Source organism: Dermochelys coriacea, chromosome 6, assembly GCF_009764565.3.
Source record: "Dermochelys coriacea isolate rDerCor1 chromosome 6, rDerCor1.pri.v4, whole genome shotgun sequence".
Lineage (NCBI taxonomy): Eukaryota > Metazoa > Chordata > Testudines > Dermochelyidae > Dermochelys > Dermochelys coriacea.
In genome coordinates, this window is record NC_050073.1 from 103497663 (window position 1) to 103523462 (window position 25800).

The window sequence follows — 25800 nt, forward strand, 5'->3', positions numbered from 1 at the left end:
GTTTTAAGTTTCAGAGTGCAACTCACTCTATGGATTAGTTTTATGTTTTGGCAAAAGCAGTAGCTGGTGACAACTATATTTTGTTACATGTTTTAATTTTACAAATGAACACATGTATTTTTTTTAAAAAAATAATACAAATGATTAAACCGATTTATTTTAAAAATCCAAAAGATGACTCAAAATTCATTTACGTTATTATAGGGTACCAAACCAACCAATTTAGTATCCACAGAGCAGGCCCAATTCTCACTTTCATCTTGTAAATGGGAGTTAAATCCACTGAAGTCAGTGCTCTTAGACCAGTGTAAAAGGAGATGCAGACCCAGTATCTTTTACTAGTAAAAGAAGTTGTTTTTTTAAATTTTGTAATCTCATTCTTGTTAGCATAGTTTCCTATCAGGAAACTTTGCTGCTAAATAACTAGTAATCACAGGTTTCAGAGTAGCAGCCGTGTTAGTCTGTATTCGCAAAAAGAAAAGGAGTACTTGTGGCACCTTAGAGACTAACAAATTTATTAGAGCATAAGCTTTCGTGAGCTACAGTTCACTTCATACGATGAAGTGAACTGTAGCTCACGAAAGCTTATGCTCTAATAAATTTGTTAGTCTCTAAGGTGCCACAAGTACTCCTTTTCTTTTTGCAAATAACTAGTAAGTACTTTATTTTTTAACACTGAATATGATTACCCTTTCAACCATATTCTGCATTTCATTTTTGCTATAAAGTTATTCGTTGTCCAATTTCAAGCTGAAAAAGTATAAAAGTCCATTTGACTTCGCTAAAGTAGAACTAAAAGATTTTTTGAACTAATATTCAATTGATATATCTAGAGCTTCTGTCATTGTAATTCGACATTAGGAGGATACTCAAACACTAGCTTTCACTATAAGTGTCCTACTAAAGTAGTAGTCTACTGCAGAGTGCTTTTTGATGTATCAAAGAAATGGTACTATCTTTCAGACTGTATTCATATTCTAACCGCCTATCATCAATGTAAAGTAATAGCTGGGCTAAAGCATGATTTTTTTTTTTACAGTTTTTAGAAGGCAGTGTTATGAGGGATTGCCGAAGCTTGCATCATATATTCAGGTTTAAATGAACCACCAGTTAGGTTCTCCTAACTGAAAAGTATATTAATTAGATTTTTACCATTATTTTATCTTAGTCTCCTTCCCTCTTCCTGACTGCTGTCATTGCTGTATCTTTGCTAATTGCAGGCCAAGCAAATGACTTCCTAAAGTTGAGATACTCCCAATGGGTCAATCAGCAAATATTTCTGTTTAATGTTGATGGCAAGTACCTCTGCTGTTGTGCGGGGCCTTTACAGCTCTGCTTCAGAACCCCAATCTGTGTCCTTGATGTTACCACTGCTACCATGCGGGGCACTCCTCTAAAAGCTTCTATCCTTATTCTGTGAAAATCCTTTGTGAGGACTGGCTACTTCTCTGAGGAGCTTTTAATCACTAGAGCTCTGACGTGCTTGGGATACGTAGTATGTAAAACTGCACAGCAGCATCGGTATCCATATATGGTCTATCAAAAGATATAGGTGGATGTTCCAATGAATCTTCAAATGAATAGGGGGTCTAGAGGTTGAGGAGTCACAGCATAGAGATAGCAGAGCTGGGCTCTTATATGTTTATTATATGTTTGCATTAGAAAATATAGGTGCAGCCACAGCTTATAATTAGAGCAAGTTAGAAAATTGAATTTCCATCCTGCTTGAAATTCTGGCACTCTGAAAATTGTTTTTGTCCTGAATTAGGATAAAAAGTCAAAATTTTCACAGAACAGAGATTCAAAACAATATGAATTCAGAAATATGGAAATGGCCTTATTGAAAGGGTTTGTTTTAATAATGTCAAAACATCTTAAAATCAAAGAATCATAGGGTTACAAGGGACCACAAGGGTCATCTAGTCTAACCCCCTGCCAAGATGCAGGATTTGTTGTGCTAAACCATCCAAGACAGATGGCTATCCAGCTTCCTTCTGAAAATCTCCAGTGAAGAAGCTTCCACAACCTCCCAAGGCAGTCTGTTCCATTGTCCTACTGTTCTTACATCTTGTTTTGATAATAAATACAATATAATATAATATATCAAAATGGGAAAGCCAAAATGAAATACTCCATTTTGTTTTTTAATTATTTTGAAAATTTTCCATTGACAATTTTGTCAAAATTGACATGCTCCTGCAAACATTTCAGTTTTGATGAAGATAGCTTTTTTCACTAGGAGAGTGGTGAAGCACTGGAATGCATTACTTAGGGAGGTGGTGGAATCTCCTTCCTTTGAGGTTTTTAAGGTCAGGCTTGACAAAACCCTGGCTGGGATGATTTAGTTGGGGATTGGTCCTGCTTTGAGCAGGGGGTTGGACTAGATGACCTCCTGAGGTACCTTCCAACCCTGATAGTCTATGATTCTACGATTCTGACAGAACACTGTTCTACTGAAAATCTATTGAGCAATACTACTCATGATAGCATCTTTTTATCACCATTAACACAACCATAAGCACATCCATCTTATTTAAGATGGATTCATTGCAAATGAAATGAGTGAGACTGGCTGTCCTGGAGTCCAACATTCCCTCTCCACAAAACAACTAAAGCATAGGTAGCAGTGGTGCAGTCTTTTAATGCTGTCCCTCTCCTCCCCATTGCACTGGTGACTGGTTCAAAGCTTGATGAGCAAGTAGTTTAGTCTACAACTCCAGGAGATGCATGGCCACACTGTTAGTTCAAACTCCTGCTATAAATGTGCTTCCATAGTGACTATAATAAATTATATCATACACAGGTTGAGAAAAGAGTGTCTGTACATCTGGCGATAGTGCTTAGATTAAAAACAAACTTTGTATTTGTGGATAAAGTCATATGATACACAGAGTACATAATCTGCAAAAACCAAATTTAGGGGAATAGATTTAACAATACAGTTTAAAGATATTAGAATCCAAATACTCCGGTACATCACTCATGACAGGAAGAGGCCCTGGAGGTTTTTCGCCTTCCTCTGTTGCATGAGGCACGAGTCACTTGCTGGAGGATTCTCTGCTCCTTGAAGTCTTTAAACCACGGTTTGAGGACTTCAATAGCTCAGACAGAGGTGAGAGTTTTTTTGCAGGAGGGGGTGGGTGAGATTCTGTGGCCTGCGTTGTGCAGGAGGTCAGACTAGATGATCATAATGGTCCCTTCTGACCTTAATATCTATTAATCTATGAACCTATGAATAGAGGGCATCCATTACAAACTGTGGTTATGTTGCTACTTGGGTATCCCAAGATTATTCACACAAGTTAAAAAAACCAAACAGATGTTAAAGATAAAAATAAAACTATAATTTTTCTACTGCTGAGAAGTGTCAAAAGGAGAGTCCTAAAGACTGAAGTCCATTTTTCATCTACAGTAGAGGGGTGACATGGCACCAGCACAGGCGTTACATTGACAACCGCTAGGAGTGAGAAAGTAGGTTCATTTTTAGGCCCACTGATTTTCTTTTCAGGTTGCTGAGATGACCAACCATTCCCAATTGCAATGGTGGAACACTTGAGAACTGGACCTGAGACCAACACCTCATTTCACTAAGCAGCTATCAGATGGTAATGATTTTCAGACATTACTGAATGAGTCACAAACAAGGGAACAGCTCTGTATTCCATTACAAGTTTCCTGAGACATTACACCTTTTATGTCTTCCTCTAAACACACAGATAGAACCTTTCGAAAGACTCCTTTTTTTACACAATGAATTGTGAACGTTGGAAGTACTATAGTATTAAGCTCAATGAGCGGCTGGTAATGTAACATACTGATGATGCTCCCAAATGTTTGATCTAGTGCAATAGTGCTGGATGCTGATGGCTCAATTGATATCATTCATTGCTGTAACTCTGTCAGACCGCAGACACTATAAGACAATACAAGTAAAAGTATGACAAAAACAGTCCCTATGGACAAATTCTAAACCGATTTTTAAAAATGGAAATTTGGCACAACTCCAATGAACTTTTTGGAGTTATTGGAAATGAGAGCAGAATTTTCCATTCAAGTTTATGGAGTTCCTGAGGTTTAATTGACTTAAAGTGGCCTGAGATTTCTTCCCCCTCCCCCACCTCAACATAAGGTGGCCCCAACGTGAGCTCCCTCTTGTGGCAGGCTACAGCACAACTGGTGCACCCGCTTCAATTTCCCTTGTCAGATAACCCAAGGAGTCCACTACAGACCCTCTTGCCTCAATAGTAGCCCTCCTTGGGGCTGATTTATTACAAAGAATTCCACAAATAATCCAAAACATAAGTCCTGACACACAGTCCATTTATCACCCCAGTGCCAGTAGTCATTAAAATGCCAAACTTCTCATCCCTCGATGCCCCACATACTGCACACAGTACGTGCCTCACACCACATCTGAACTCTGTCAGTCTTCTTCTATCCCTGTGCCAAGACAGCCATCGCTTCCAGCTGGAGTGCAACCCCACTCTTCCCTGCAGGAACCTCCAGTCTCTCTCCTGGGAGATTATCTTTACCAGGGGAGCACCTCTCACTCTCCCTGACCCTCTCACAGTTTCCCTGGGCCCAGTTCTCCAGCATGGAGATGTCAGCAGGTAAGCCCCTCCAGTGATCCCCTGCCTTCAGTCCTCTTTGACCTTCAGCTCCAGCTCTCAGGCTTAAAGTCCTGCCTTCAACACCTGCCATCCCTGACTCTCTGGCTTAGAGAGGTCACCTGGCAAACCTCTTGCTTTTCTCTTGACTTCAGTTTTCCCCCAGGAAACACTTACTGGCTCTTTCAGGGATCTCCTATAGTCCCAAGGCCTTTGGCAGCTCTCACCTGCCTTCCTGACTGGCCAGGCAGGGGTCAAATGTCTTTTTCCTGACTGATTCTGGCAGCCCAGATTCACTGGATCATTCTCTTATGGAGTTTCTCCTTTGTCTCTCCCCTCAGATTCTCCCTGACCATTAATAGCCCAGCTGCTGCTATTCCCTCTTAATTGGCCAAACTGGGAGCACTGAGGAGCTGGACATACTTCATTTACAAGGGCCAGTCACCCTGTGACACCCCAAATTTATCCCCCCCACATTACTATTTGTATTACTGGGGACCAAACCAAGATAAGGACCCTGTTGTGCTAGGCACTATAAATACATATAGCAAAAGATACCTGTCCCCAAAAATGTATGTTGTTAATGGACAAAACTATCCAAGGATAGGAGAAAGGCAGTACTCTTATCATCTCCATATTTCAGAGAAGGAACAGATGCACAGGGAAGTGAAGAAACTTGCCCAGTGACAGACAGCAAATCAGGGACTAGAGCCTATGTTTATTGACTCCTAGTCCAATGGGAGGCCTGTTAACTGGACCACTCCACCCTGAACAGTTTGTTACAAATCATTATTTGTTATGGTGCTCTGTGGTCAAAGACAATTCTTTTCAGAAGGTTCCAAACTTTTTTGAATACTCTTACCTAAGAGAAATAGAATTAATTATAAAGGAAACCAGTTTTTAGAAACCTGCTATTTTCTGGTAAATTTCCCCATTGATACTGAAACCATCAATGGCCAATATTTGTGTCTATTCCAAGAACCTCTTATAATGCACCCAAAAATAATACAGCTCACTCTTCCATAGCTGTTTTGAATCTGCATGTTTTTTGTCATGAAATTCAGCAGCGATGACACACCGGGAGCAAGCCAGTTGAGTTATGATACCATTTTTAAAAAGTCACTTTCCTGACTGTATTTAACTTGCACTTTAAGGGTTCAACCAAATCCAGAAAAGAGAAGAAAATTCAAAAACTGAAGCTCTTTGTTCTTCATTCAGTCAATTTTGAAGCTTCTGGCATTGCGGTGCATGCAGCACAGCATAAAGATCTTCCTCTGTTCTCAGACCACTGCAATAGGCACGCTAGGATGACTTAAGGAACCCTTAATTGCAAGGAACCCTTAATTGCAACAAAAGGTAACATGTTGACCACTGGGGGAGCCCAAAGACTAAATGGAATGCTGACAAACTTTCAGTAGCCGACCACTCTCATTTTCAATCAAGCTGAATTTAATGCTGGTGGAATTTTCTGGGTCAGCAACCATCTGGCCTGATTCTTTCCCCATTGCAGGATATGAGACATTCCTATTGAAGTCAATAGTAATTACTCCTATCTTTCATAGAGAGACTCTTCAGAGTAAATCTCTCCATTATTTTACATAATTGATACAGCATGGCACTGGGGAGTGCCAGTGCCAATTTAAACTCTTTTTTTTTTAATTAAAAACTAAGGTTTGAAAATAATGTGTTTCTTACTCAAGCTACCAGAACATCCTTTGGTGATTGGTATATACTATTATTGATCAGAAATAAGTTCATTATCTCATGTTCCACCATATGGTACCTCTTGGTTAATGTTGACTTATTAAGGTTGGGGGGGATACCAGTGGACCTGTTAAAATGTGAAACTTGCATTAATTAACAAGAAGGCCAAAAATGTATCTCAGAGAAATATATATTTAAATAGCTTAAGAGTACATCTTTGTGCAGTTTTCATAATATAACTTGAAGAACCAGGTGAAACTCATTTCATGTTTTGTTACAAATGTAAAACTCTGTCCAGGTTTACTGAAATCTGGATAGTTGTCAAGAAAACCTCCTCCATGGGGTAAGAGTGAGATACATATAGCATTACTTCTTGTCAAAAATATATTCTTTAGTCCTCCTGCAAAATACACAAAGTAATTATAACAAAATAAAGTAAATCACTTGCCAGATTTCATTTTTTATTTACAGGCTAAATTCTACTCTCACACTGGTGCAAATCCATAATAGCACCATTGTGTCTTAGGGTATGTCTACACTATGAAATTAGGTCGAATTTATAGAAGTTAGTTTTTTAGAAATCGTTTTTATATAGTCGATTGTGTGTGTCCCCACACAAAATGCTCTAAGTGTAGTAGGTGCATTAACTCGGTGGAGTGCTTCCACAGTACCGAGGCTAGCGTCAACTTCCGGAGTGTTGCACTGTGGGTAGCTATCTCACAGTTCCCGCACTCTCCGCTGCCCATTGGAATTCTGGATTGAGATCCCAATGCCTGATGGGGCAAAAAACTTTGTCGCAGGTGGTTCTGGATACATGTCATCAGGTCCTCCCTCCCTCCCTCTGTGAAAGCAACAGCAGACAATCATTTTGTGCCTTTTTTCCTGAGTTATCTGTGCAGACGCCATACCACCGCAAGCATGGAGCCTGCTCAGCTCAATGTCACCGTATGTCTCCTGGGTGCTGGCAGACACGGTACTGCATTGCTACACAGCAGCAGCAACCCATTGCCTTGTGGAAGCAGACGGTGCAATAGGCCTGAACACCATCGTCATCGTGTCCGAGGTGCTCCTGGCTGCCTCAGTAAGGTCGGTCAGGAGCACCTGGGCAGACATGGGCGCAGGGACTAAATTAGGAGTGACGGGACCAGGTCATTCTCTTTAGTCCTGGAGGCAGTCCCATTGTACCATCTTATGGTGAGCAGGCAGGAGATGAGGATGACTAGCAGTCCTATTGCACCGTCTGCTGCCAGCCAAAGATGTAAAAGATAGATGGAGTGGATCAAAACAAGAAATAGACCAGATTTGTTTTGTATTCATTTGCTCCCCCCTCCCTCCCTCTGTGAAATCAAAGGCAGACAATCGTTTTGGTGAGGTCTGTCAGGGACACCTTGAAAACTTTAATGGAGATTCAGTCATGCCTGAAATACCAGAGGGAGCGATAGCTTAGTGGGTTGAGCATTGGCTGCTAAACCCAGGGTTTTGAGTTCAATCCTTGAGGGGGCTATTCTGTGTGACAGTTGTTTTTGTTTCTCCTTGATGTAAAGCCACCCCCTTTGTTGATTTTAATTCCCTGTAAGCCAACCCTGTAAGCTAAGTCATCAGTCGCCCCTCCCTCCATCAGAGCAACGGCAGACAATCATTCTGCGCCTTTTTTCTGTGCAGATGCCATACCATGGCAAGCATGGAGCCCGCTCAGATCACTTTGGCAATTAGGAGTACATTAAACACCATGCGCATTATCCAGCAGTATATGCAGCACCAGAACCTGGCAAAGTAAAACCGGGCGAGTAGGCGACATCAGCGCGGTGATGAGAGTAAAGAGGACATGGACACAGACTTCTCTCAAAGCACGGGCTCTGCCAATGCCATCATGGTGCTAATGGGACAGGTTCATGCAGTGGAACGCTGATTCTGGGCCTGGGAAACAAGCACAGACTGATGGGACCACATAGTGTTGCAGGTCTGGGACGATTCCCAGTGGTTGCAAAACTTTCGCATGCGTAAGGGCACTTTCATGGATCTTTGTGACTTGCTTTCCCCTGCCCTGAAGCGCATGAGTACCAAGATGAGAGCAGCCCTCACAGTTGAGAAGCGAGTGGCAATAGCCCTGTGGAAGCTTGCAACACCAGACAGCTACCGGTCAGTCGGGTATCAAATTGGAGTGGGCAAATCTACTGTGGGGGCTGCTGTGGTGCAAGTAGCCAACGCAATCAAAGATAGTGACCCTGGGAAATGTGCAGATCATAGTGGATGGCTTTGCTGGAATGGGATTCCCTAAATGTGGTGGGGCCATAGACGGAACCTATATCCCTATCTTGGCACCGGAACACCAAGCCAGCGAGTACATAAACCGCAAGGGGTACTTTTCAATAGTGCTGCAAGCACTGGTGGATCACAAGGGACGTTTCACCAATGTCAACATGGGATGGCCAGGAAAGGTACATGACACTCGCATCTTCAGGAACTCTGGTCTGTTTCAAAAGCTGCAGGAAGGGACTTTATTCCCAGACCAGAAAATAACCGTTGGGGATGTTGAAATGCCTATAGTTATCCTTGGGGACCCAGCCTACTCCTTAATGCCATGGCTCATGAAGCCATACACAGGCAGCCTGGACAGTAGTCAGGAGCTGTTCAACTACAGGCTGAGCAAGTGCAGAATGGTGGTAGAATGTGCATTTGGATGTTTAAAAGCGCGCTGGTGCAGTTTACTGACTCAGTTAGACCTCAGTTAAACCAATATTCCCACTGTTATTACTGCTTTCTGTGCGCTCCATAATATCTGTGAGAGTAAGGGGGAGACGTTTATGGCAGGGTGGGAAGTTGAGGCAAATCACCTGGCCGCTGGTTACGCACAGCCAGACACCAGGATGGTTAGAAGAGCACAGGAGGGTGCGGTGCGCATCAGAGAAGCTTTGAAAACCAGTTTCATGACTGGCCAGGCTACGGTGTGAAAGTTCTATTTGTTTCTCCTTGTTGAAACCCCCCCACACCTTGGTTCACTCTACTTCCATGTCAGCTAACCACCCTCCCCTCCTCCCTTCGATCACCGCTTGCAGAGGCAATAAAGTCATTGTTGCTTCACATTCATGCATTCTTTGTTATTTCATCACACAAATAGGGGAATAACTGCCAAGGTACCCCGGGAGGGGTGGTGGAGGAGAGAAGCACCGGGAGGGGTGGTGAAGGAGGGAAGGACAAAGCCACAGAGCACTTTAAAAGTTTAAAACTTTAAAACTTATTGAATGCCAGTCTTCTGTTGCTTGGGCAATCCTCTGAGGTGGAGTGGCTGGGTGGCCGTAGGCTCCCCCACCGTGTTCTTGGGTGTCTGGGTGAGGAGGCTATGGAACTTGGGGAGGAGGGTGGTTGGTTACACAGGGGCTGTAGCAGTGGTCTGTGCTCCAGCTGCCTTTCCTGCAGCTCAACCATATGCTGGAGCATATTAGTTTGGTCCTCCAACAGCCTCAGCATTGAATCCTGCCTCCTCTCATCATGCTGCCACCACCTTTCAGCTTCAGTCCTCTCTTCAGCCCGCCACTTACTTTCCTCAGCCCGGCCACCTCTCCTCCCAGTCATTTTGTGCTTTCCTGTACTCTGACATTGTCTGCCTCCACGCATTCATCTGTGCTCTGTCAGTGTGGGAGGACAGCATGAGGTCAGAGAACATTTCATCGTGAGTGCATTTTTTTTGCTTTCTAATCTTCACTAGCCTCTGGGAAGGAGAAGATCCTGTGATCCTTGAAACACATGCAGCTGGTGGAGAAAAAAAGGGACAGTGGTATTTAAAAAGACACATTTTATAGAACAATGGGTACACTCTTTCATGGTAAACCTTGCTGTTAACATTACATACATAGCACATGTGCTTTCGTTCCAAGGTCACATTTTGCCTCCCCCACCATGTGGCTAGCCCCTCAGCCCTCAGCCCTCCACATGGCTAACAGCAGGGAACATTTCTGTTCAGCCACAGGCAAACAGCCCAGCAGGAACGGGCACCTCTGAATGTTCCCTTAAGAAAAGCACCCTATTTCAACCAGAAAAGGAGTACTTGTGGCACCTTAGAGACTAACAAATTTATTAGAGCATAAGCTTTTGTGAGCTACAGCTCACTTCATCGGATGCATTTGGTGGAAAAAAACTTTTTTTCCACCAAATGCATCCGATGAAGTGAGCTGTAGCTCACAAAAGCTTATGCTCTAATAAATTTGTTAGTCTCTAAGGTGCCACAAGTACTCCTTTTCTTTTTGCGAATACAGACTAACACGGCTGCTACTCTGAAACCTATTTCAACCAGGTGACCATGAATAATATCACTTTCCTGAGGATAACACAGAGAGATAAAGAACGGATGTTGTTTGAACGCCAGCAAATATACACTGCAATGCTTTGTTCTACAATAATTCCCGAGTACATGCTACTGGCCTGGAATGGTAAAGTGTCCTACCATGGTGGACGGAATAAGGCTGCCCTCCCCAGAAACCTTTTGCAAAGGCTTTGGGAGTACATCCAGGTGAGCCACAAATGCCAGGGCAAATTAATCATTAAACATGCTTGCTTTTAAACCATGTTTACTATTTTAAAAGGTACACTCACCAGAGGTCCCTTCTCCGCCTGGCGGGTCTGGGAGGCAGCCTTGGGTTGGTTTGGGGGGTACTGGCTCCAGGGTTCAGGGTGAGAAACAGTTCCTGGTTGTTGGAAAAACCGGTTTCTCCACTTGCTTGCTGTGAGCTATCTACAACCTCCTCCACATCATCTTCTTCCTCGTCCTCAAAACTTGCTTCCGTGTTGCCTCCATCTCTATTGAAGGAGTCAAACAACACAGCTGGGGTGGCTGTGGGTGGCTCAACCCCCTAAAATGGCATGCAGCTCATCATAGAAGTGGCATGTTTGGGGCTCTGACCCGGAGCGGCCGTTTGCCTCTCTGGTTTTCTGGTAGGATTGCCTCAGCTCCTTAAGTTTCACGCAGCACTGCTTCGGGTCCCTGTGATGGCCTCTGTCCTTCATGCCCTGGGAGATTTTGACAAATGTTTTGGCATTTCGAAAACTGGAACGGAGTTCTGATAGCACGGATTCCTCTCTCCATACAGCGATCAGATCCTGTACGGTCCATGCTGGAGCTCTTTTGCCATTCTGGGACTCCATCATGGTCACCTCTGCTGATGAGCTCTGCACTCACCTGCAGCTTGCCAAGCAGGAAATTGAAATTCAAAAGTTCACGGGCCTTTTCCTGTCTACCTGGCAAGTGCATCTGAGTTGAGAGTGCTGTCCTGAGTGGGCACAATGGAGCACTCTGGGATAGCTCCCGGTGGCCAATACCATCTAATTGCATCCACAGTACCCCAAATTCAACCCAGCAAGGCCAATTTCAGTGCTAATCCCCTTGTCAAGGGTGGAGTAAGGAAATCGATTTTAAGAGCCCTTTAAGTCGAAAAAAAGGGCTTTGTCGTGTGGCTGGGTGCAGGATTAAATCGATTTAACGCTGCTAAATTCGACCTCAATTCTTAGTGTAGACCAGGGCTTAATGGGTGTAAATCCAAAGTGACATAGGGGAGAATCTGGCCCCTTTATTTTTACAATAGCCAAACTGAGTTCTTTCAAATTTTTTATATATATAAAAATATTTCTTCTGGTGGAAGGATTGTATATCTCAATTTTGTCTGGTAACAAAGTTCCTACTGCCTAAAAATTGTATAGTGGGGGTGAATGTGCCACTATCATGAATAACACCATCAAAATACTAGCCCCAAAGTAGGTACTACAAACGGTATTTGTGGGGGAAGCAAACCCAGTGAATGGTGTACAGTGGGGGTGAATGTGCCGCTGTCATGAATAACACCATTCACTCGGTTTGCTTCCCCCCACAAATCCCAGTACCCACTTCGCAGCCAGTATTTTGATGATCATTTTTTACCTCTCTAGTTTCTCTTCCCACAATGTTTTCCTAATTCATTACAAAATGGAGATCTGAGACCAAATCACAAAGACCTTAGACAATACTGTCCAGTTGGTTAGGGACTGAAAGGAATCTCTTTCCTTGCAAATTTAAATGCTCCCAGATGAGCCTATGCCTACAAGCTCAGTCCTGCTGTTTTTCAACTAATCATCTACAAAAATGGAAGAAAAAAAAGACTTCTGGTAGGTGAGCCACAGCAGGGCAATTAAGATGATGCGGCAGAGGTAGACATCTGCTCCTAGACAGATACAGTTCCATTGATGCTATCTATAGTTACAATCCTTCCGAGAGATAAACAACATGCGAGAGCAATGTGCAGGAGGAAGTGCCACACTGAGAAAGTGGTGATCGGAGACCAGGCTTGCGGCCCCTGTGGTCTGAGAATGAGAGAGAGAGAGAGAGAGAGAAAGAGAAAGAGGGAAGGAGAACAGGGCATGTACCAGGCACACACAGATGACAGAAGTCACAGGACAGATACAACTAGATGTAAATTGGAAGAGATGTGTGAGAGCTGACACCTGAGGGAGGCAGAATTATAGTGAAGATGAAAGGCACAAGACAACCGAAAAGAAAGGGGGGGATCCTCTCTGAACTGTTTGCAGATAGTTACAGTTAAATCAGTTTGAAATTAAGAACTTCATGTGTGGATGATTTATTTATGTGCTAAACTCAGAGGTTTGAATGGCCTTTGGGAATTTCAAAGCCATTTTCAGACTCCTTGCCAATGCACCTACTGCTTGAGACCTGGGGTGTGGTCTAGATTAATACTCCACAGTTCAGATGGATGCTTACTCAGACCTTATTAAAAAGAAAAGGAGTACTTGTGGCACCTTACAGACTAACAAATTTGTTAGTCTCTAAGGTGCCACAGGTACTCCTTTTCTTTTTGCAGATACAGACTAACAGAGATGCTACTCTGAAATCAGACCTTATTGTTACTATTTAGGACTTCTGTTACAGTAATGCCTAGAGTTCCCAGTTGAAATCTGTTCCCACATTGTGCCAGGTGCTGTACAAACACAGAAGAGGACCTGGTACCTGCCCTAAAGAGCTTACAACCCTAAGGGGTAAATTGTGCTATTTAGGCTTGAAATAGGGGATAAAAGAACCATTCTGATACAGAAAGGCAAAATGCCTCCTCGGGCTCCCCAGTTGTGCTGGGGTCAAAAGTAATTTACTAGAAGCTACTGGGGGTTGAGGAATGCTCCCTCCCTGTGTGGCTTGCCGTGCAATGGCTCTGCAAGCAACTTGTCCAGTTGCTTCTGTGACATGCATATGGGTGGCAATCCTGGCACTCCTCCAAGCACAGGGAATCTTTAGGTCTCACACAAGGTGGGTAAGAGTCCTTACTTCCTCCTACTTCCCTGCATGGCCATAAAGGGCTAGCAAGGGAACGATACAGCTCTAAGACATTATCTGGATTATCTCAGAATGTGAGGGCTCATCTCAACACAATCATTTTTCAAATCTTCCTACACTTTCTTACACAACACTTTTGCTGCTAACATGTGCCTACCTCACACTACCAGTTTTGTCTGCTCAGGGGAGGCCTGGTGGCCCCCTTCTGATGTGTTTGCTTCATCTTCAGCAGAGGACATGGGGCCTGATTAAGCAACAAAAGCAAGAGAAGTGAAAAAAACCCAATGCTGTGTCAGGTTTCAGAGTAACAGCTGTGTTAGTCTGTATCCGCAAAAAGAACAGGAGTACTTGTGGCACCTTAGAGATTAACAAATTTATTAGAGCATAAGCTTTCTTGGGCTACAGCCCACTTCATTGGATGCATAGAATGGAACATATAGTAAGAAGATATATATATACATGCAGAGAAGGTGGAAGTTGCCATACAAACTGTAAGAAGCTATTTAATTAAGATGAGCTATTATGATCAGGAGAAAAAAACTTTTGTAGTGATAATCAAGATGGCCCATTTAGACAGTTGACAAGATGGTGTGAGGATACTTAACATAGGGAACTAGATTCAATATGGGTAATGACCCAGCCACTCCCAGTCTCTATTCAAACCCAAGTTAATGGTATCTAGTTTGCATATTAATTCAAGCTCAGCAGTTTCTCCTTGGAGTCTGTTTTTGAAGCTTTTCTGTTGCACTATTGCCACCCTTAAGTCTTTTACTGAGTGACCAGAGCGGCTGAAGTGTTCTCCTACCGGTTTTTGAATGTTATGATTCCTGATGTCAGGATAATCAAATCATAACTTTCAAAAACCGGAAGAAGAACACTTCAACCGCTCTGGTCACTCAGTAAAAAACTTAAGGGTGGCAATAGTGCAACAGAAAAGCTTCAAAAACAGACTCCAGGGAGAAACTGCTGAGCTTGAATTAATATGCAAACTAGATACCATTAACTTGGGTTTGACTAGAGACTGGGAGTGGCTGGGTCATTACCCATATTGAATCTATTTCTCCATGTTAAGTATCCTCACACCGTCTTGTCAACTAAATGGGTCATCTTGATTATCACTACAAAAGTTTTTTTCTCCTGCTCATAATAGCTCATCTTAATTAATTAGCCTCTTACAGTTTGTATGGCAATTTCCACTTTTTCTGTATGTATATATCTATATCTATATCTATTTATATCTATATCTTCTTACTATATGTTCCATTCTACCATCCGATGAAGTGAGCTGTAGCCCATGAAAGCTTATGCTCTAATAAATTTTTTAGTATCTAAGGTGCCACAAGTAATGCTGTATCAGCCCATCTTGAACTGGAATCACAGAACAATGAGTTTGAAGTTTCATAACATAAGTTATAACCTTCCAGCCCAACTACACTGTTTTCATACTTTAGAAATAAATATTACTTTTGTCTGACTGGAAAAAATATGCCCCCCCCCCACACAAAACCCCCAGAGATTAATGTAAAATTAAAGGCTTGAGTGGATATAAAGTCCTCATGCAATTTTGTGATGTTGGCTTTTTTAACTTTAAATATATCAATTGCTTGTGAAAAGTGCTTAACCAACAGCTCTAAGATTCTCTGTTTATACACAGAACAGGTAGAGTGGGACTGAATGTTTTCAGCAAACAATTCACCAATTCTGCTTACCTGACTCACCTTACATCTCACAGAGGTAGATGAATTTAGACTCTTTTTCTCCTCATTGAACTTCACAAGCAGATTGCAGACATCTTAGACATATTTGTTGTTCCATTATGCAATTATGCAAAGGAGGGGTTGCAAATTTTTGTTTTTGTTTGTTTTACTCTAAAGATAGATCACAGACTGTTTACTTGGGGAGTCGAGCTGTGTAGTGGTTGGTCACATGGTATAATGATTTCTGGTGTTTACCTTTCATGCTTCTTCCTTTAAAATCTACAATCACACATAGTAGCTTAAAAATTCATTTCCAAAGAGTTTTAACACTGGTAAAACTCAATCACATCAATATTTGCAACAAGTGAACAAAAAGGGATCTAGAGTTCTTGTGGAAACAGAACCATAGGTATTTAATTTTTAAATATGTGTGAATATTTATAACACAATTTTAGTACCATTCATCTAGCACTGACTTAAACTATTGAAGCTGCAATGGAGCAAAGAGAAGAGATACCTGCTACTAATATAGTGTCCCATTAATGCAACTCAGTCCTAACATGGAGAGTCCTACCAGCATAATTCATTCTCCAGGCCCAGTGTGAAGGAACGGCTGAGGCTGGTGACATCACCAGCTGTGATATCACTAGAAAGGACAGAGCCAAGGAAGAGGGGGAGGATTAAGGAGACGGTTGGAGATTGGATCTTGAGATAAGATGATCTGGGAATTGTGACAAGGCAGTGATGGGGAATTGGAAGACAGAGGGTCAGGCAAAAGGTCTAACTAGACTTGCCTAGAGAAGAAGGCTAACTGATGCAGGGTTAGTAGAACTCTGAGGAGGAAACTTGAAGAGGCTGAAGAGAGCTCAGCTTGGTGTTCCACACCCTGGAAGCTTCACACAGAAATAAATTTGTTATTTAAATAACAAATCCAGGCTTTGGAGTGGAGAGATTCCTCAGAAAAAATGAGGGACTCCCACAGCCATCCTGGTAAATCAGCAGCAAGGGTTTGTGATAACAGACGCAGATCATGACATGATAATAAAATCATAGGACTGGAAGGGACCTCATGAGGTCATCTAGTCCAGTCCCCTGCACTCGTGGCAGGACTAAGTATTATCTGGACCATCCCTGGCAGGTGATAAGTATGTGTATGTAATATATGTGTCTGTAAAGTATTTTTTCATAAATAATTAAGAAGCTCAAGGCTGACTTATATAGGGTAAGAGGAACCATTTGTGTGTGTATAAAATGTACTTAGGGGGAAGATCCAGGGCTCGGAACACCAAGCTGAGATCTCTTCAGCCTGTTCATTTTTTCTCCTCCATGTTAGTTCTACTAACCCTGCCTAAGTTAGCTCTCTTCTGCAGGCAAGTCTAGTCTGACCATCTGATTTCTGGTTCCGTCAGAATTCCCAGATCTTCCTCTCTCAAGATCCATTCTCCAACCCCTCCCAGAGGCTCCATCTCCTCTGGTGGTATCACAGCTGGTGATGTCATCACTCATGATTTCTTTAATGCTTCCAGTTCCATGTTAGATCATATACTATATGTTCTTTGCATCATAAATATGATACTTTATTTTCACTGCCTCTAAGACTAAGCCTGATATGTGCTACTAAGTTATTTAGACATTTGATTGCTGCTTCCTGAAGTGATGCTTCATAATAGTTACCACATGCTAGATTGTAGCTCCAGGTTTCTAGTTCCTGGGGACAAAAGACTAAAAGCTTTTAACTCTATGTCTCAGAGAGACAAGGAGTGCATATTGGATGGTGGCCACAAAGGTACCAGATAAAGAGTCACCAAATATATATGTGTATATATGTCAGCTGTTCACTGGGGAGAGCAGGTCATCACACCCAGGAAATCATTAACCTTTCTTCTGAGAATGCCAGAAAAGGTGTCAACATGAAAGCTGGTTGGAGAGCGGAGAAAAATGTTCACAAAAATGTTGTTGAATATTTTTGTGAAAATATTTTGATGAGCTCTTGTCATGATAATTATGATGTCTTTTGTGATCTCCAGGGGGGTTGTGTTCACAGAGATCGCTTCTCCAAAAAGACCACCAATTCATTTCAGATAAAATACAAAATGGCTATCAGACTATAACAACTTCTGGTCATTCCACCAGATTTCTAGTGTAACATTAATTCAAAGGCCCTGTTATTTCCCTGAACCAGGAGTCCTGAGCTTTTGATTGATAACTGTGTAATACACTGACTTTTATCCTACTCTTCTTCTAATGGAGTAGTCTAAAGTTTCTGAATTTTCTGAAAGGTTTGGAAATTGCAGTAAAAAACATCTCTCTTTCTCTCTCTTCTTTTGTGTTTCTGATTGAAGTGAATGCAGTAGATTTGATATGATTCTATAGCTTTATAGGAACAAATACATTTTAAAAATGGGGGTGGTTTGTATATTGGGAGCACTTTGCATTGCTTGATTCTAGTCCACTGTGCTGCTTTCAGGAAGTACCATTTTATTATGATTGTTCTTCATCTTTTTCACTACAGTCTATGCTATCACTTGAAAGAGTGCACTTCCCCCCAATTCTGCTTTGCTTTACAAGCTTTTTATCTTTTCTACCTTGCTGGAGGCATTATTAGGGCAGTTCACCTTTGACCAGATGGGCAGACAAACATCTATCCTCTGGAGTCAGTACTAGTGCTGTTCAGTAGATCAGCTCTCAAATGGTACTGAACTGTGACCTCTTCTTCTGTTCAAAGACTAAATATATAAACTCACATTTCCATTGGTGCTAAGCCTGGGAACCTGAGTTACTCCCTAATCCCAGATCTCCCAGTCAGCAACACAATGGGTAGCTCTCCATGCCAGCCAGCTAGCTACAAAGAATGTCTTTATTGTCTCTTCCTCAACAAATTGCTTATTGTTCTGCCCGCAAGCTGCTAGACCTTGTGAACTGTCCAAAATATTGATTTGCTGATAACTTCCTTTTTCCCCCTTGATTTTGTTTATAAATAAGGTGTATTTGGATTATTTATAAATAATAAATTTTTAAAGGGTAATGGTCACTTTTGTTGTTCTTTTGCAATATGTCTGTCTACCAGAAGCCAATAACAATTGATGGATATATACATGTCATGCATGTTTGAATTCTTCAGAGTGAAGGTGCTATAGAAATGCAACGTATTATTCTAATACAATGCAGAACACTGCATTGGTTAAATTACTCTAGTTAAGAAGAATCAGGATGAATGGTTCTGAGTATTCCAGAGCAACAAAAAACACATGCACTTGCTTTCCATCAATTTTGTGTCACATCTGATATGGCTGTTCATGGCGTAGAAACAGAGAGAGTAAAGCAAAGGTGGATTTACACCACCTTTGGGAGTGAGATTCTGTACTCTGGGGCTGTCCAGGGACCAGCCCAGTCCCTGGGGAAAATTAGCTGCTCTAGCTTCATTGCCCACAACCACCAGGAGAATTTCTGGTAGCAGCCAATAGCCAGAACCCACAATGTCAGAATCTGACCTTGTGTCTTTAGCAGGAGCTTATGGAGGCATTGTTCCTGGAACAGACACAATACGAGTGGGAGCACCAATGGAGTAAGCCACTGCTACATTCTTCAAACAGGTTTGTCATAGGCACCTCCACCCTGAGCCAGCTCTGCTGGTTGCTGTGGAAGTTTCTAGTGCTTCTGGTGGAACCTACCAGTTAGGGAGCAGAGTGAGCAGAATTGTTTCTTATCTTTGTGAAAAGGCACAGAAGTTGGATGGAAATGCTCATGAAAGGTGGGGGCTTTGTGTCAGCTCAGCAGTGCTAATGGGTCAGTTTAATGGTTTGTGTATTTCTACAACGGATCTTTCTTTTTATACACTTTCATTATGATCTAAGAAAAAAAGTATCATGGTTTCTGGAGGAACATGTCATCTAAAAAGCACGCAAACATGTTAAACACCAAAATCTTTGTTAACACACTTTTAAATTTGAGAATGCAAACACAAGAGTCAAGGCTTTCAAAAGCTAGTTTCCACATTAACTTGATGCACTGCACATACAGCATGATATATGTATTGCATTATTTTTCAGTTATTATTTAGACTGCTACATGCATGATTTAATATATATGTGTAGTCCATGGGTCAAATGCTGTCAGTTACACTAGAGTAAATCAAGAGTGACTGCATCAAAGTGGGTGAAGTGATATTACTGTGGATTTACACCAATGTAGCTCACAACAGAATTTAATTCAACATGTGCAATGCCACTGAGGGAATTTCCTGACATTTGTGTGCTTAAATTCTTCACATTTTTTCTTGCAATACTATTGTATCTTTCATTTAGTTTCTTTGTTGTTGTTTTCAAAGGAAAAAAGTGCTCACACTAACACCCAAGTGAAAGGCCATCGCCACTCAGCTACCAAACCTTCCAGCCCTCAGTCCCAATGACATAAACAGCATTTCCTTATAGATACAGAAAACCTCTTTCCTCAACTACATTTAAGGCTGAGTGTTCTAAGATACAACAATGTGTAATACTGAAACTCCAGCTGAATGCTGGCAAGTTGGCACTCCAACTACATGTTGAAGTGCACAAAGGTTGGGTAGATTACTAGTTGAAAGGGCATCTATGGCTTTGTCAATGAGCGTGTGGGTTTCTAAAGTTGGGCTTGTCGTAAGTGAAATGCTTGGGGATTTGGGGCTGCAGTGGGATGGGCAAGTTTAGCTGATAGGAAGGACCTTATGCACAGAGTTGCAACATAGGACAAAAAACTTGAATATGTAGACATTGGGGACCACTACAGAGGCCGGTCAGATACAATGGGCTCCTTTAATTTTTGTGATAAATGGGAAAGAAGTGCTTATCTAGACTGAGATAAAATCCAAAAAGTCTTAGGTGTTAAGTTAATGATATCAGAGTACCTTACTCAGTATGGAAAATCATGTCCTTCACTTGCAGAGCTGGTATATTAATATGATGTTCTGTCACTTAAAATAATGTCATTATATCTTATCATACTTTTAAATTTAAAGTGACTCCTCTTCATGGATGACTTTGAAAAAAAATAAACATTTTAAATATTTTAAAAACAAAAACATATTTTTACAAAGCTCATAAGAAAGATTTTGCCCCTCTCACTCCACCTGCACCTTCCAAAATACTCTCCAATCAAAATGTCTGGTTGGATTTTGTTCAAACATTTAAAAAAAATCAGTCTAAGGTTGAGATGATCAGTCATGGGAAATTATAGCCTCAACGAAAATAAAGCAAATAATTACTGAAAAATGGGGAGTTGTATCGAATGCCCATCTCAGCCATGCTGGTAACTATTTCTGGGGGAAGAAACTATAATTATTTATGATTCGCTAAAGGGATCTTTGAAGATTATGAAAAATTTGAATATGATACATTATAGACAGTTGTACACAGATAAATGGATAGAGATCTAGAGATAAATGTATTAAATATAGATGCTCACTAGCATGCACACCTAGCTAGCTAGATATACTTATAGATATAGATTTGCCAGGGTTGTTTGATCCGATAAGGACTTTTATACAAGAAACTTCTCTTTTATATTCTGAAATGATCTCTCTAGAGACTGGTAGTGATGATACAATAGGCTGGAGTTGCTGTTAATAAAAAGAAATTACTACTTTTTTGACTATGTTGCTTTTTTTTCCCAGTGGGATTCTGATTCCAGACATTCTATAGCCTGACATCCACTGGGAAAGTGATGACATCATTAATTATTTAAAGGTTTGAAAACCACAAGAACTACTGTATATAACTAGATTGGATTGACTTTTTAACTCCTTTGATTAATAATAGATAGAGCCTTGGATATGTGAATTGGTCGAGTGCTAACCTGTTAGCAAAAAAAGTATAAGGGATGAATGCTAACACTTCTCATAAGTTATTCTACTTAAGGCATTGGCCAAAGAAAACAAACGAATGGAACTCTCTACCTCAGTCTTATACTTTCAATGCACCATCAATAATTGATGACTACCTAATGTCTCTATATATCTAGATACAGATATATATTTTGTGCATATGTCTTCCCCAAAATCCCCATTTTCTACCCCTTCCTCAAAAAACAATAGGAACATAAATTCAATATCCTGTTTTGCTTTTTGACTTTCATTTTAATTTCACTAACTGTTTAGAAGTGAAAGTGATATTTCAGACTTCAGCAACAACGTACAAAGGGTTGAAACTTCCCCACTTTCTGACATTTGTACCTTTTAGCTGGACAGGAGCGGCTATCTGTGGAGATTTAAAGAGATATAGTGCTTCATCCTTCCACCACTCTGTCTCATTTAACCATCAGACCAAAAAATACTTCCACCCCTTCTGAGCATTTTTCAAGACCAGGATAGGCATGGATTTTCTTAGCATAAGGATAGAGTGAACATCTGAATCAATGCCTCATTATTAAATAATGATCTGCTGCACTCCAGCTACCTGATTCTGGTCAGTAATATTGGTGTAGATCCGGAGTAACTCCACTGACTTTGTTGGAACTCCTCTGGATTTACTGGTGACCAGGATGAGGATCAAGTCCTGGCTGTGCAAATGAAAGTGGGTTCATTTATTTGCAAAAATAAAATATTCAGTGAACTGTAATAATGAACACACACACCATGCCTGATGCCAGTCTCATTAATACAGGTGTAAGTCACTTCACTTATACTGGTGTAAAACAGGTGCACACAAATTCAGATCAGTCCCACTGCATGCCTTTCCTTCATACAAATGTTATATGAAATTCACAGACACATGGCCAGATTCTGTTCCCCTTACTCACCATGAGTAGCACTTTATTCCATTTCTGGTCCCAATGAAGAAAGTAGGACCAATCATGAAATAAATTGCGACTTAGGGTGAAAAGAGGATCAGAATCTGGCCAATAATTGCAATACATAGCCCTTTTTCAAAGCCAGATCCATAGTATAAATCAATGTAGCTCTATTGACTTCATTGCCACTATACTGATTTACACCAGATGAGCATCTGGCCCTGAGCACTAAGTAAGATTTGAATCACAGCTTCACTTTTTTCGTACTTTTTTCAAATACACCCTAATATCTAACCAGGGGCTTGAGATCAACATCTGACTTAGCTGGAATAGCAACTATCTCAATAATTGGTATTTCCTACACTATCTTTCACCTGTCATTAAAAAAAAATCAGCATTTGTTTTCTTTTCCATCTGGGATTATGTGACAAAATGATCTCCTGCCTCTAATCAATTATTTTCCCACTATATCTTTTGCATTTTCCTGCAGAACCATTTGCAAGTACAACAGAAAGATCCTTTAGAGATAATCTGGTGATTATTACAAATTCAACCTCAGACGCTGCAGGCATTAAAAGATGAAAATTGCCTAAAGTCCACTGTTGTACAACAAATCTGTACCTCTGGACTCCTGTCCTGAGGTGAAAATGCAAACCGAAGAGATGTTTAGAATCATTTTGACAGTTCATAAAATTAAGCAGGGATTAGGGATTCTCTTAAAAAAAATGCCATGGGGCCCACACAATGTTAACCACATCTCCCTGCAACAGGTATTACTGTAACACTCTAGTTGGAAGACAAGGAAAAAGGAATGTCATGTAATTAAACCTGCCATGTATGGAATAGCTATGAAGCCAATTTAAAACTCTAAGTAGTATTCAGTACTTACATATATATGTAGGTTCTTATAGCCCTATCATCTTGGCCTTGTTGGACCTCTTGTATATTTGACTATGCTTCATATTATGCTCCCTGATCTTTTAAACACTTATGTATATGCTTAGTTATATATACTTTGTACTCCCCTTGACTTCAGCATGATTATTCACACGCATAACACGAGCATAATCATTTGCAGCATTGGGGCCATAATCAGTAATAACCGTATAGTAAGGTATTCACTTAACAAGAAAAGCAAGAATAGGAAATAATACAGTAGATATGTACAAATGCTCATGGCAAGTAACAGTTATGAGCATGGCTGTAGTGAATTCATACTGAGATTCACACAACTAATCATGGAAATATCTTTGTGGTGTGCAAACAGCAGTAGTAGTGTCATCAGCCTTCTGAAATTACCCACCCACCAAAGAGTCCTTTCAATACAATACAGTGTTTTTAACTTCCTGTCATAAAATCATGTGTAATGGTTCTTTTGCATATTAAACAAGATCCCATTCCACCCCAGAAGTAGCTGCATTTTAATTACTGTGTGATCTGGTCTTAATATACTGCAGGTAGTTTAAAGAGTTAGGTTTCTACTATGCAAGATCATTAACACTGAGAAATTTCTATATTTTATTAACATGTTTCAAAAAAAAGAGTTGAACTGGCTGAAAGTTTTCAAATAAAAAGTTTGGGGCTTTTTTGGTTAAAAATGGCCTTTTTTAAGTGAAAACATTTTCATTTTTTTTCATTTTGAGCACTTATTTGTGACTTTTGAATCAATGTTATCAACATTTTATCAGTTTAATACGTTTTTGTTTTGTTTGCTGGACACTGGGTTTTGGTAATGGCATTGATGATGATTAAGAAATGTCCTGAACATTTAAAAAAAAATAAAATAAAATATGGCTCAATTTTGAATCTTCTGATATGAAAACAACTTCAGTATTTCAAACTTTTTCACAACATTTATTTTTCATTCCACTCTAATTCAGAGGACAGACGGAATGAAGCTGGGGTAAAAGAGCAAAATCTTTCCTACCAAATGTTGATTTAAATAATTAAACAAATTTGTTTAGTTTTGGTTTGCATCCCGTTTGTTGCCTACTTTCCATGAATACTATGGTAAATCAGTTTGCTGGCAGGCGTGCCTGCAGAAAGGACAAATTATGAAACAATACTGATGAATACATGTGGGATATGAATTTTGAATTCCTAATTGCCATTTGTTGCCCTGGAAACTATACCTGACCAGAGGACAACAATTCCATTATGCAGCAACTTCAGGTTTCAAAATCTGTTTTTGTTTTAGATTGGAATGAAAACAAGACATTTCAAACATTTTAACAAAAAAACATGTTATTGTGTCATAATGTCCATTTTTGGACCAAAACCTGAGGTTTTTGATTCAGGAAGGTCTGTGTCTGCCCTGATGGGTAGAGCATGGGCCTGGGATATGAGAGAACCAGTCCCTGCTCTGCCTGATTCAGAGAAGAGCTCTTCATTCCAGATCACACTGAATCGGCCAGAGTAAGGACATGAACCTAGGGTATGTCTACACTGCAGTAAAAGACCATGGCATGGTAGTAGCTGGCCAGAGTCAGCGGACTCGGGCCCACAGGCTAAAAATTGCAGTGTAGACATTCAGGCTTGGGCTCTGAAACCCCATGAAAGGGGGTGGGTCTCAGTGCCTGAGCTCCAGCCCAAGCCCAAATATCTACACAGCAATTTTTAGCCCCACAAGTCAATTGACCCAGGTGCTGAGACTTGGTGCCATGGTTTTTTATTTCAGTGTAGACATACTCTAATTCTCCCACATTCCAGGCTGGTGCCCCAGCCACCAGGCACTTGATCTTAAGGGTGTCAGTTTCTCTCCCTCCCTTTCATTTCAAAATGTTCTGTCCAGCTCTACAGGAAACCTGATTCTGAGAATTATATACATCCTATTAGGATACAGAAACACACCCTGTGACCTATGTGTCTGATCTAAATGGCAGGTATTTCAAATGTGGAAATAATTGCAATGAACTGCTCATGCACAGGCCAAGAAGAACTAAAAGAAATTATTTTAAAAAGAATTGTGAATACATGGCAAATATGGCTGGAGACATGGATCTCACCGTAAAGAAAGAAGGCTGGGAACTACATGGCTAGCATTACAGGGAATGCTCCCTTGCTCAGAATTTAATTTCTGTTCTGCAGCCACCCATCCTAGGAGAGCCCAGTGATTTCACATTAGAGTCTCAGGATAAAGTTTTTGTGGGTAGAAGAGGACAGACTGCCTGGAGAGAGGAAGTAGGTGGACTTTTCCTCCCCTCCTTACCTTTTCCATCTTTGGGTTGGACTCCTGGAGCATAAAGCCCCTGATGTGTCATGCAATGTGTCATGTTTCAATGAGATAACAACACAATGCAAATAATATCACCTTCTGCCACAACCTGATGACATCGCATATTCAGCTTTGTGCAGATCAAACCCATGACGTTCAGGTTTAATCCAGTTGATATGAACTTGCTCAGTTTGGAGAGGTTTGTGTCTTTTGCAGAACAGTATAGACATCACTAATTCTAATGTTTCATACAAGATCACATTCTGTATAGTAAATTGGTTGTGTTATGCCAGGCTTTTTATAAAAAGGTTGACATGGGCTATTGTGTGTGTAATTTGTTATGGTCTCACTATGTGTATAAAAAAGGTTTAAGCTATGTATTCTCCTGTTGGATTTTATTGTTGAGTTGGCAAATAAGGATTAACAGCACCTTCTGTAAGTAGAACCATATTTCTGGCAAAGCAGTTGGCACATCAAGGCATTTTTAGCCAGGAATTAAACTGATAT

At 40.9% G+C, this 25800-nt stretch overlaps 1 long non-coding RNA gene across 1 annotated transcript in view; it reads left to right on the plus strand.

Moving 5' to 3' along the window:
- The window catches only part of LOC122460655, a 31112-nt gene that overhangs the window by 1060 nt on the left and 4252 nt on the right, over nt 1–25800 (plus strand). The window contains exon 2 of the long non-coding RNA XR_006282100.1: nt 20965–21037. This is a non-coding gene — a long non-coding RNA (uncharacterized LOC122460655). The remainder of the gene's footprint in view (nt 1–20964; nt 21038–25800) is intronic.